This window comes from Delphinus delphis, chromosome 13 (genome assembly GCF_949987515.2).
Source record: "Delphinus delphis chromosome 13, mDelDel1.2, whole genome shotgun sequence".
Lineage (NCBI taxonomy): Eukaryota > Metazoa > Chordata > Mammalia > Artiodactyla > Delphinidae > Delphinus > Delphinus delphis.
This window is the reverse complement of record NC_082695.1, coordinates 3,115,099-3,128,665: the sequence shown is the minus strand read 5'-3', so window position 1 is coordinate 3,128,665 and position 13,567 is coordinate 3,115,099. Positions and strand designations below refer to the sequence as shown.

General features: G+C 46.3%; 1 long non-coding RNA gene across 1 annotated transcript; it reads left to right on the top strand.

Annotated features, from left to right (window-relative positions):
- Positions 1 to 1,227: 1,227 nt before the first annotated feature.
- LOC132436442 (uncharacterized) lies at positions 1,228 to 11,674 on the top strand. The gene is made up of 6 exons (XR_009521792.1): positions 1,228 to 1,383; positions 2,014 to 2,787; positions 4,446 to 4,631; positions 10,729 to 10,852; positions 10,928 to 11,042; positions 11,179 to 11,674. It is a non-coding gene; the product is annotated as an uncharacterized lncRNA (long non-coding RNA).
- The last annotated feature ends 1,893 nt before the right edge of the window (positions 11,675 to 13,567 follow it).

Here is a 13,567-nt window from a genome sequence, read left to right as displayed (position 1 = left end):
CCAGCACTTAGAGGGGCGTGAAGAAAAGCAAAGCAGAAATCACTATGTTGTTCAAACATCTTAGAAAGGATTGCTAGTGACGGCCCCTTTGATCTTCCTGGTGAGGGGACAAGGGCACAGCACACACGTGGGGGCACTGGGAGGCTTGGCACCAGGGGATGGTCAGTGACCCGGAGGGAAGCACGGGCCCGGGCCCATTTCTGAGCTGCAGCTGGTGACCCTCCTGTAGCGGAAGTACTTAAATCTGATGAAAGGCAGAACGGAACCAGCCCACGGGGCTCTGCTGTAACTTGTGTCCTGGCCACGGCCCTTTCTTCTTCAGGGCTGGCGAGTCTTGAATCTAGGCTTTTCTCTTTTTACGCCTTTCAAGTCTGAATCAGGCTGAATTGCCACAGATAAGCCGATGGGGGCGGGGGGGGGGGGAGGTGGTGAGAGAGAGAGGAAATAGTGACAAGACTTGGTTTCAGAAAAAGAAGCTGTTTCATGACCTTAATTTTCTGGGCCCTCTTGCCAAACCAGGGGTTCTAAGAAGAGACACGTGGAGATCATCGTGGGTAAAAGCCCATCCCCTAATCCCCCTGTGGGTGAGAGATGCAGATGCCTGGTGTGCTTAGTCTTCATGTTTTGTTGTTTTGATTTTAAAACTCTGTGTTTTCTCCTTGAGGAAATAAGAAGAAGTTGGGGCTAGACACGGGTAAAAGGGCCGAGGAAGGTAAGCGGAGGGACACGGGTGAAAGGGCCGAGGAAGGTAAGCGGAGGGAAGGCAGGGCTTGACACCCAGGAAGCTGCTCTTAGCAGACACGCGTGGGGGCAGCTGATGCCCCGGACTTGGAAGGGCAGTGCTGGGTCAGAGGGGCGGAGCGCTGAGGTAGAGATTGTGTGTGTGTGTGTGTGTGTGTGTGTGTGTGTGTGTGTGTGTGTGTGTGTGTGTGTGTGTGTGTGTGTGTGTGTGTGTGTGTGTGTGTGTGTGTGTGTGTGTGTGTGTGTGTGTGTGTGTGTGTGTGTGTGTGTGTGTGTGTGTGTGTACATCAAGTAATAAGAACAGCACCCTCATTTGATGGGGGGTTTGTAAATCTCTGCCCCCAGACGCTCCTTCGGGATGGACTGCAGTCAGCACCCAGCCCTCTCTGTCTCCCCTTGGGCTCTGCCTGAGCTGCATAGGTCACCTCCCTGCGGCAGGTCACGCCAGGTGCATGGGAGAGGAGGCAGCACCGCCCAGCAGTTCAGCCGGCAGGGGACAGAGCCCCTGCTGTGGCCCGATTTCTCCCTCTGCCTGACGCTCTCCCTCTTTCTCTTCACAGGGCTTGATCCCTAAGAGACATCTTGGGACCTCCCTGGCGTTCCAGTGGTTAAGACTCTGCGCTTCCATTTCAGGGGGCACAGGTTCGATCCCTGGTGGGGGAACTGTAAGACCTTACATGCTGAGCAGATAGGCCAACAAAGAAAAATAAAAGACCCGAGACATCTTGGCCCCAGATTCCAGCTCAGCATCTGTTTCTGCAGAACTCACCTGTCTTAGTCAGCTCAGGCTGCTATTAAAAAATGACCAAATGGGGTGTCTTATAAATGGCAGACATTTATTTCTGACATTTCTGGGGGCTGGAAGGACAAGATAACGGCTCCATCAGATTTGGTACCCGCTACCTGCTGCATAGACGGATGTCTTCCTTTTGTCCTCACAGGGTGGAAGGCGTGAGGGAGCTCTCTGGGTCTCTTTTATAAAGGGCACTAATCCCAAAGTGAGGGCTGCATCCTCACCTAATCACCTCTCAAAGGACCCACCTCCTGCCACCATCACATTGGGCACCAGGTTTCAACGTATGGGTTCCGGAGGGACACAGACCCCTCAGTCTATACCACCACCTATGACACGAGCTTCTTAGTATGTCCTTTCCTCCAGGCAGCCCTCGATTTGTCTTGTGTTAGTGGAGAATGGTTCATGTCAGCAGGTTCCTCACCTTGAATGGTCATGGACCAAGGTCATGGTTCCGATGGTTGAGTTTCTATTAACAGGGTGCTACGCAAGATAAGGACTGACTACATTTCACTGTTATTTGAAACCATGTGGAATATTGCCAAAGAAGAATAAAATCTAACAAAGGCAGACTCCAAGATCTTCTGCAGACCTACGATAGTGGATTGAATCCCCCCAGATTCCTGTCTACCCAGCACCTCAGATTGTGACCTTACTTGGAAATAGGGTCTTTGCACATGGAATTAGTTAAGATGCGGTCAGACTCGATTAGGGTGGATTCTAAATCCAATGAGAGTGTCCCTGTAAGAGACAGAAAAGGACACACAGAGACTGAGGGAAGAAGGCCAGTGATGACAGAGCCAGAGCTTGGAAGGATGCGGCCACAGCCAGAGGATGCCTGGAGCCCCCAGTAGCTGGAAGAGGCAGGAAGCCTCCTCCCCTAGAGCCCCCAGAAAGAGCACGGCCCTGCCCATGCCCTGATTTTGGGATTCAGGCCTCTGGAACTGCGAGAGAATGAATGGAGTGACCCAGTTTGTGATAATTTGTTACGGCAGCTCCAGAAAACGAGCGGACCTCCCAGGCGAGACCTCCCAATTAAGCCAGTGAACCTCCATTTTGACGGACGCCACGGCTGCTTCTCATTTACACTGACAGTTCAGAGCTACCGACAGGAGGACGTCCCACGCCCAGAGAAGGGGTAGTTCTATTACCTTCTCATTCCACAAAGAACGGGCTGATCTGAGTAGCTTCTTCCAAAGATGAAATCCACCCATCTGTTCGGAAAGGCTCTGGCTTTGATTGCATCTTCTAAGGTGAGTGAGAACTGATCATGAAGCCCCTTGTCCCTGTCAATCCTTCAACAAAAGCCCAGCTTTCCTGGCTGCTTTGTGCCGTAGGATTCTCTGCTTAACATCCAGCAGTGCTGGACAGCAATCCTTACGAGGCTAACATAAATGCCATCTGAAACACGCATCGCAAATGCAGCCTGATGGTGCCTGTGTCGACTCAGCGTTACCTACTTAACATGTTTATTCACCACCGCCGTAAGTGACGTTACTGGTGGTACAGGGGTCCTGGATCAGCAGGTCAGGGGGTGCCCCTGCAGCACCTTTTGTTTGGTGGAGGTGGTGGGGTGGCAGTGCCACGGCTGGAAATGACTGCTACATTTCTGACATCACCCCCTCCCTCCCTCCATGCATCCATCCCTCCCTCCCTCTCTCCCTCAGTCCATCCATCCATCCATCCTTCCATCCATCCATCCATCCATCCTTCCATCCATCCATCCATCCTTCCATCCATCCATCCATCCATCCTTCCATCCATCCATCCATCCTTCCATCCATCCATCCATCCATCCATCCATCCATCCATCCATCCTTCCATCCATCCATCCATCCATCCATCCTTCCATCCATCCACCTATCCATCCATCCATCCTTCCATCCATTCATCCATCCATCCATCTATCCATCCATCCTTCCATCCATCCATCCATCCTTCCATCCATCCATCCATCCATCCATCCATCGTTCCATCCATCCATCCATCCTTCCATCCATCCATCCATCCATCCATCCATCCATCCATCCATCTATCCATCCATCCTTCCATCCATCCATCCATCCAACCATCCATCCATCCATCCATCCTTCCATCCATCTATCCATCCATCCATCCCTCCTTCTTTCTCTCCCTCCTTCCTTTCTTCCTTCCTTCCTCCCTGTATTATTTAAATAATCTTATTATGACTTATTTTCTGTTTAACTTTTTTATTGCCTACAGATAGGTGTACACATCATGACTGTTCTGCTCAATGACATTTCACAGTGAACAAACTTGTAACCTGAACCCAGTTCCAGAGGCAGAGCACCGTGGTTCACATGGGAAGCCCCTCATGCCCTTCCAGCCCTAGCCCCACCCCCGACCTGAGTAAGGGCTCTAACCTCTCTCCTCATATCTTTGCTTCGTCTTCCCTGTTTTAAGCCTTTGGTATAAATGGGCTCACATCCCCGTACTTGTGTTCGTGAGACTGAGTTATGTGGTTCATTCCTTCTCATGGTGCGATACACCACAGTTTGCGTATCCATTCTCTCATCTGTGGACATTTGGGGGTTTCCAGTTTTGGGCTCTGACACATAGTGCTGCCCTGGACCATCATACACATGTCTTTGGGTGAACAGACATAGGCTTTTCTGTGGGTACATACGTGGGGCACAGAGTTTACATGCGCCCCACTTTTATTTGTACAAAAGTGCACAGGGCATTCTTTAAAGATGCAAACATATATTACTACCACGTGACTCTCTGGACACTATTCTAAAAACTCATCCAAGGTTCTCCACTGCTTTAAGGTAATATAGTAGATTCTTCACATGAGCCGCCAGGTCTGACGTGGTCTGGCTCCTGCTGGGTTCCTTGGTCTCATGCAACACGACTCTCCTCCTTGACCCTGCATTTCACTGCCTTTCAGTTCCCTGGAGTTGGAAAGATGGGACAGTCTCCTTAATCAAGACTCTAGGATGTGATGCAATCCATGGACGAGTGGTTGGGTCTTGGACATCTAGAAGGGTGAGGATGGTGACGAAAATCGGGCTCACCCACACCTGGGCATCATGGAACTCAAGAGAATTGGCTGGAAATCACTTACTAAAGAGAGGTGAGGCCAGAACACATTCCTTTTCTATTAATAAGTAACACTCAGACTGTATGAAGGAGAAAACACGTATGCAAGCATAGTAGAGACATGATAGATGGGAAGTGGAAAAGTGAGTCAGGAATAGCGAGTCTGCTAGATGGACACCAGGAGTCTGCAGGCACCCTGGCCGTCAGGAAGGCTGAGCGCTGCCCCCAGGCTGGTGGAAGCCCACGCCCAGGACAGCCACATCACAAGCACCGAGGTGGCACATGAGGTTACCTGGATGAGTTCCTGCTACTTCCTGGCAGGACTGGCTGCAGGCTTTGGTGCAGGGGGCCCAGCAGATGGCAGGTGAGGGCAGCCACACCTCCCCTTGGCTGGACACACTCTTTTTGAAGGCATGGAGGAGGGTGTAAGCAAACCATCTTAGGGTCCCCCGGTTTCCCTTCCCAAACGGAACAAAAGAAGCAGCGTAGCAACCTTATGCAGAAACATCCGGCACAGATTTCTTTGGCTTTTGACTGAATTTTGCAGTGAAAATGCTTCTCCAGGCCACCGCAGAGAAGTTCGCCCTCCCTGCCTCTTGGCAGGCATCCCGTGGAACTCCTATCTCCAGCAAGGTCTCCCACAGGGAATCCCTTATCCAGTGAGACCCCAGATCTGTCCTCAACCACACAGCCTTCCTCTGGTGCACCCCGGGCAGTCGAGTGCACGAGAGGCTGATCAGTTAGGAGATCTAACGGGTCATGCTAAGCCTGAGGGCTTGGCACAGAGATGGAGATAACATGCTGTCGCTTCTCACTTAAAAAATGATGCAAATGAACTAATTTACAAAACAGAAATAGACGCACAGACATAGAAAACAAACATGGTTGCCAAATGGAAAAGGGGTGAGAAAGGGATAAATTAGGAGTTTGGGGTTAGCAGATACTCACTACTATATATAAAATAGATAACCTAGGACCTGCCATATGGCACAGGGAACTATACTCAGTGCCTTGTAATAACCTGTAATGGAAAAGAATCTGAAAAGGAATACACACACACACACACACACACACACACACACACACACACACACGGCTGAGTCACTTTGCTGTACACCTGAAACAAGCACAACATTGTAAATCAACTACACTTCAATCAAAAATAAAATGATAGGGCTTCCCTGGTGGCGCAGTGGCTGGGAGTCCGCCTGCCGATGTGGGGGACGCGGGTTCGTGCCCCGGTCCGGGAGGATCCCACATGCTGCAGAGCGGCTGGGCCCGTGAGCCATGGCCGCTGAGCCTGCGCTCCGCAACGGGAGAGGCCGCAGCAGTGAGAGGCCCGCGTACTGAAAAAAAAAAAAAAAAAGAAAAAGAAAATGATAAAAAATTCTTCTTGGGTAAAGGAGCAGCTAACCAACCCTTGTCATTTCTTAGCAAGAAAGGCACAAGAATACTGCAAATCTAAATTTACATGACTGATGGAGAATGATAGTAATCACAGCTAACGTTTAGACAAGCCACAGCCTGGGAGAAAATATCTGCATGCATCTGATAAGGGCTGGCGTCCAAAATATACAAAGCATTCTTAAAACTTAACAATAAGAAAAACAAAATAAAATGGGTGAAAGAGCTAAACAGACACCTCACCCAGGAAGGCACACAGATGGCCAAAAAGCACATGCAAAGGTGTCCCATATGCTGTTAGGGAACCGCAAATTAAAACAATGAGATACCACCACACACCCATCAGAATGACTAAAATCCAGAACATTAACACCACCAAATGCTGGCGAGGATGCAGAAGAGGGATACTCTCCTTCACTGCTGGTGGGAATACAAAATGGTACAGAGCCACCCTGGAAGACAGTCTGGCAGTGTCTTACAAAGCTGGGCGTATCCTCACAATAGGATCCGGCAATTGTGCTCCTTGGTATTTACCCAAATGAGCTGGAAAACATATGTCTACATGAAATGTTTTTAGCAGTTTTATTCATAATCGCCAGAACTTGGAAGCAACCAGGATGTCCTTCAGCAGGTGAATGGATGAATAAACTGTGGTCCATCCAGACACAGGAGTATTCAGTGCTCAAAAGAAATGAGCTATCAAGCCAGGCGAAGGCGTGGAGGAACCTTAAAAGCACGTTGCCACGTGAAAGAAGCCGATCTGAAAAGACAACACACTGTATGATTCCAACTCTATGACTTTCTGGGAAAGGCAAAACTCTGGAGACAGGAAAAAGATCAGGGGCTAGGAAGGAGGGAGGGAGGGATGAACAGGCAGAGCACAGAGGACTTTTAGGGCAGTGAAGCTACTCTGTGTGATACTGCGATGGTGGATACGTATCATTACGCTTGGGTCAAGAATCACAGAAGACACAATATAAAAGTTTCACCAAGAGTGAACTCAAGAAGATGAAATAATGCCATTTGCAGTAACGTGGATGGACCTACAGAGGATCATACGCAGTGAAGGAAGTCGGACACAGAAAGACAAATATCATATGAGGTCACTTATAGGTGGAATCTAAAATATGACACAAATGAACTTAGCGATGAAAGAGAAAGAGACTCACAGACATAGAAAACAAACTTGTGGTTACCAAAGGGGAAAAGGGATAGGAGAGGAATAAATCAGGAGTTTGGGGTTAACAGAGACACACCACTATCTATAAAACAGATAAACAATAAGGACCTACTCTATAGCACAGGAAGCTATATTCAATATCCTGTAATAAACCACAAAGGAAAAGAATCGGAAAAAATACGTATACGTATGTACAACTGAATCACTCTGCTGTACACCAGAAACTAACAGAACGTTGTAAGTCAACGACACTTCACTAAGAAAGAATGGAGACTATGAGCTTTAGTTATTAATAAAATATCAAAACGGGTTCAAAAAGCCCCCTTAGTGTTTATTATAGTATTGTCTATACTCCAGACTGTTCTAAGTGCTCTTCATGTTTTATTTAATCTTTATAATAACTCAGTCAGGTAAGTATTGTTATCATGACTATGTTTTGAGAGAGGAAACTAAGGTATCGAATGGGCCAGGTCACAGCTGTCGGGAATCTAAGTATCCCGGCTCCTGGGGCTGCACTTTCAGGCTCTCTCCTATACTGAGCCTTGGACTCCAACCCAGAACACACCAGTCAGCTCTGAAATGACAGTCTGATCTCAGACTGCATGGCCACGCAAAGAAATACTTCTGTCAATAAGGTCAGGTTTCCTCTCGATGAGTTTCTAAACTTATAAAGCTTTGTCATATGTTGTAAACGTTTTAGATTGGCTTTTCAAGTCTGAACACCTCGTTGGAGATTTTCTTCTCAACTGTTAATTATTTTTCAGTATAAGAATTGGAAGTTGATACAGGCTCATGGTTTAAAGTCAAACAGAACACGAAGAAGCATGTGCAGTGAAATGTAAGCCCCGCCCCCTCCCAGCCTGAGCTCTCCCAGCTCCCCACCCTGAAAGTGACTGTCATCATCAGTCTCTTGTGCCTCCTTCCAGAAGGTTCTATGCATGTACAAGCATTTAAGTATATATTTTCTTATTTTTTTAGAAAACATGATGGCCAACATTCTATGTTCTGTGCTTTTTCCTTAAAAAATCTAGCTTGTGGGTAGTTCTAAATCCTTCTCAGTCCATTTCAGGTTTCTAATATTCAAGAGTCTAAGAATCAAAGCCATACTTTTGAGTTGCCATATCCTACTCCTAGACATATATCCAGACAAAACTATAATTCAAGAAGATAGCTGCACCCCAATGTTCACAGCGGCACTATTCACAATAGCCAAGACATGGAAACAACCTAAATGTCCATCAACAGAGGAATGGATAAAGAAGATGTGGTGTAGATGCAATGGAATAGTACTTAGCTATAAAAATGAACGAAATAATGCTATTTGCAGCTACATGGATGGACCTAGAGATTATCATACTAAGTGAAGTGACTCAGAAAGAGAAAGACAGATATCGTATGATATCACTTATATGTGGAATCTAAAATATGGCACAAATGAACTTAGCGATGAAACAGAAACAGACCCACAGACATAGTGAACAAACTTATGTTACCAAAGGGGAAAGGGGGTGGGGGAGGGATAAATTAGGAGTTTAGGATTAGTAGATACACACTACTATATATAAAATAGATAAACAACAATGTCCTGCTGCATAGCCCAGGGAACTATATTCACTACCCTGTGATAAACCATAATGGAGAAGAATCTGAAAAAGAATATATATATCTGAATCACTTTGCTGTACACCTGAAACTAACACAACACTGTAAATCAACTCTACTTCAATTAAAAAAAAAAAGCAGGGGATGGTAGAGATTAAGTGTCTGATTTCAAGAAGCTGATGGCATCGTCGGGGGCAAAGACACACATTCAGATCACGGTGGGATTGAGAACATGAAACAGAACCACTGCTAGGCTACAGAGGGATGAGGGAGGGGAATGGAGACAGGGGAGGAAGGCGATATTTTAACTGAGACCTGAATATTAAGTCCTGGGTCAACCATGAGAGGACATGAGCTGAGGGTATTTAGGAAGAGGAAAAAGCAAGTGTAAAAGTCAGACAGTAGAAATGACCATGAAGTCTTGGAGAAATAAAACAAGTGCAGGACACGATGGCCGAAGCCCAAGGGAGAGAAGCAACGTGGGTGAGTGGAGGTTGGCAGGGCCAGATCATACACGGTTAAGGTGAGGAGGTTAGATTTTAGGAAAAGCAGTGCGTAAGGCCATCAGGACGCTTTGTGCATGGGCCTGATTTACGTGTTTAAGAAGCCAGTTCGGCTACTTGGTGAGACGTGGGCTGTGGGGAGCAAAGGGGCTGAACGCAACGTCCCCAGGTGGATGCTAATGTCAGTGCACAAACGTCTGAGGAGAAGCAGGATGTTTGCGTGGTAGCAGGGTGCCACCCCGAGATTAACTGCAAAGGGGAAGAAGTAACTTCACAGTGGAGACACCTGCCATGTCATCAAAGTGAACACCACCGGGGAAGAAACCACACTGATATCCCATCACATCACTTTTGGGCTGTGTTTGTCAGAAAAGCATAACCTCCATCTACTCAGGAGAAAATATCAGACAGACCGAAATCGGGAAACACACTACAACACATCTGACCGGGACTCTTCAAGGATGCCAAGGTCATGAAAACTAAGGACGGACGGAGGGATGGTCCCTGGTGCTCACCTGGCCCCAGGAGGGCCAGTTGCACCCACGCCCCGGACCTCCAAGTCTCACCTGTAGGCACACATACTTGTTTGTAAAACAAGTTGAGTTATAACTTCCTACCCAAATGTGCACGCATCTTACCTGCACAACTGGGTGGCTGCTGGCACGTGTGTACACCTGTACAGCTCTCCCAGCTCCACACCACCCGCAGCCTCCCAAAGTATCCCTCATCCTTCTTTCCAGCACTCCCCCACCCGTTAACCCTTATTTTGGCTTTTCTTCCTGTGGATTAGTTTCACGCGTTCTAGAACACTCCATAGAGAAGAAATGATATTGCATATGTCCTCTCTTCTTTCCGGCTTCATTAGCTCACCTTTAGGCTTGTGAACTGTGTCCATGCTCACTGCTCTCGTTGAGTAGCATTTCATTTCTTTCTTTCTTTCTTTTTTTTTTTTGTGTGTGAGAGCGGTATTTCATTGTGCGAACCCACGACTCTATGTTTATCTATCCTCCTGGCTCATGTCCAGCTTTGGGCAATCACACATGATGCTGCTGTGAACGTTCTCGTACACAGCTTTTTTTCCTTAATTAAAAAAAATTATTATTGAAGTATAGTTGATTTACAATGTTGTGTTAGTTTCAGGTGTATAGCAAAGTGATTCAGTTATACATACATATAATATATGCATATATATATATCTATTCTTTTTCAGATTCTTTCCTCATATAGGTTATTAAAAAATATTAAGTATAGTTCCCTGTGCTATACAGTAGGTCCTTGTTGTTTATCTATTTTATACAGAGTAGTGTGTCTATGTTTATCCCAACCCCCTAATTTATCCCTCCCCACGCCCTTTCCCCTTTGGTAACCATAAGTTTGCCTTCTATGTCTGTGGGTCTGTTTCTGTTTTGTAAAGAAGTTCATTTGTATCATTTTTTTTTTAGATTCCATGGATAAGTGATGTCACATGGTATTTGTCTTTCTCTGCCTGACTCAGCCATAAAAAAGATGGAAATAATGCCATTGGCAGCACCACGGATGGACCTAGAGATGATCCTGCTAAGTGAAGTAAGTTGTACACAACTTTTGATGATGCGTGCACGCCCTCATTTTTCTTGGATGAATTTGCTCAATTCCGGACAGACCTGTGTTTCATCCCCAGCACTTCCTCTTCTTTCTTGGCGGATAAACTCAGTTTCTGCTGAGCTGCTGATGTAATTACATTTCCCCAGCCCATTGCAATGAAGCGGCTACAGCTGTAAGTAATCTCAAGAGGAAGACGGGAGGAGAATGGGCCGTTTACCTTCGGCATGAAGTACATCCGAATAAGCCTGGGACGGGGGAGGGGGGAGATGACTGATGGTTAGTAATGGTGCCTCACGCTTTTCTGTCAGTTCCCACAGAGCCATGATGCGACCCGGCTCAGAAATAATGGGGCGTCTTCCTGGAAGTGTGCTCGTTTCTAGAGGGATTACGTACGTTGACGTTGGAAAAATCTAGACCCACCAGTAGGCACTCTTCCGGGATACTATCTCCTAACAGAAATTGTATCCGAGCGGTTGAGCACCACATCCTGGAAACTCATCCCCTCCATCCTTCCAGAATTTAGCAAGAAACTAGCTCAGTGGGTCTGAGTTATGCCAACATAAGAACACAATTCTTCCAGCTCAGGGCTCCTTAATCTCTGTGTGATGGAGAAAACTATTTATTTTTCTTTAATTTCCATCTGGCACAGACTAACACTTTTGTAAAATACAATAAAAATGTGTTTGGAGGAGGTGTCAACGTTCAGTTACTATAAGCCTTTCTATCAATAGATGCTTACCCTTGATTTCTGTACCTGGCTCACTGAGGACGTGTAGCAGAGAATATGTGGGTCTGGGCTCATCCACGGACCACCCTGAGCTCACAGCGTTGAGACGCGGTCCTCTCCCTGGCTTCCTCTCGAAACATCATCAACACGGCCTTCCTTGCCCCTCCCAATCTCTTGCTAATTTACACGGTGCACAGGGCCAGGCCACCTTCTGGAGGATGTGCCCTGCTTGCCCAGCCATGCCTGACCCAAGCATGCCTCTCCGTGAGATGAGGGGAGCTCAGAGCATCGTGTGCTTCTTAATAAATTTCCCTTTACTTCTGCTCAATGCGAAGCGAGAAGTACATGGGCTTTAAAATCAGCCCAGGCCAGACGTACAGACAGAATATTGAAATGCACTGATAATGATATCTATAATCGCTCTCTATGTTTATATCTATGTATCCATAGTCACATAAATATCTGCGGCATCTATTTCAGTGGCATTCCAGAGCCAATTAAAAATCTTCGCACTCAGTCATAAAAAAGAATGAAATAACACCACTTACAGCAACGAGGATGGACCCAGAGATGATCATACTGAGTGAGTCAGACAGAGAAAGACAAATACCATGTGATGTGACTTCTATGTGGAATCTAAAAAAATGATACCAATGAACTTCTTTACAAAATAGAAACAGAGTCACAGAATAGGAAACAAATGTATGGTTATCAAAGGGGAAAGAGGGGGCAGGGATAAATTAAGAGCTTGGGATTAGCAGATACAAACGACTCTATATAAAACAGATAAACAACAAGGACCTATTCAACATCTTGTAATAACCTATAATGGAAAAGAATATGCAAAAGAATAGATTTATACGTATGTACAGCTGAATCACTTTTCTGTACACCTGAAACTAACACAACATTGTAAATCAACTCTGCTTCAATTAAAAAAGAATCTTTGGGTGGTTTTGAGACCTTGGGGACATGGCTTTCTCTCTCTTGTCTCCATTTTTTCATTTTCCAGCAAGATCTTGTTTGCAGTTTCTGGCCCCAGACCTCTCCTCCAGCAGAGTTCCCGGAGCTCTTGAATGTATATAAGGAAGGGACAGACGTCAGAAGCGGCGAGAAATGCTACAGTGGGTTTCTTCTATCTTAGTTTAATTAGCGTAGATAAGATCTCGTGTACATGAGCCCACTCAAGGCTGTAAGCATCCCATTCGTATCTAAGGAATTTGCCTAACTGAAGAACAAAAATACGACAGCACTACGGGATGGTGGGTGAATGGTATGGGAATAACTACATGAAAATACGTACACATTTGGCAGGAATTTATATTAGGGATTGAATTAGCATTCCTTGAATTAACACAGGGTTCTACTTCAATACATTTTTCAAGAGTCTGATCAAATGAACTAGCACCGAGAGTTTTTTTCTATCTTAGTAGCACTAAAATTTTAAATTTAACAAAGAGCTTTTCTCTTATTAGCATCAGGCAGTTACAAGAGAGGGCTAAGGTCTCCATGAAAGGACGTGTCATGAGCGCTAACAGATTGGGACACTGAGATGCCAAGAGTCACGAAGAGGATATCACAGCCGCGGTGATTCGGGGTGTGGGACGCCCTGCAGTCGGAGATGACATCGGAGGGATGCAGTCCAAACGAACTCAATGGTTTCAGGGAAACCTTTAGAGGAAAAGCATTGGGCGTCAAGGACCGACAGAAATGCCCACGTCAATCACAGAGGCCGAGAGAGAGGGACTCATAACACGAATGAACACATTTGCGTCCAGGCTGTCCCATCACGCTAAAGGTACCAAAGCACACATTTCCTTGATTACGTTTTTGATATTTCTAATCACTCACATCGAAAGAGTGCTTCTTCTCCTCACCTTAGATCTTTTAAAGAAAGACTAAGACTAAGCCTTGTGGAACAAGGCACAGACAAACCTTTCCCGCCCCCTCACGCCAAATGCCTCACAGGC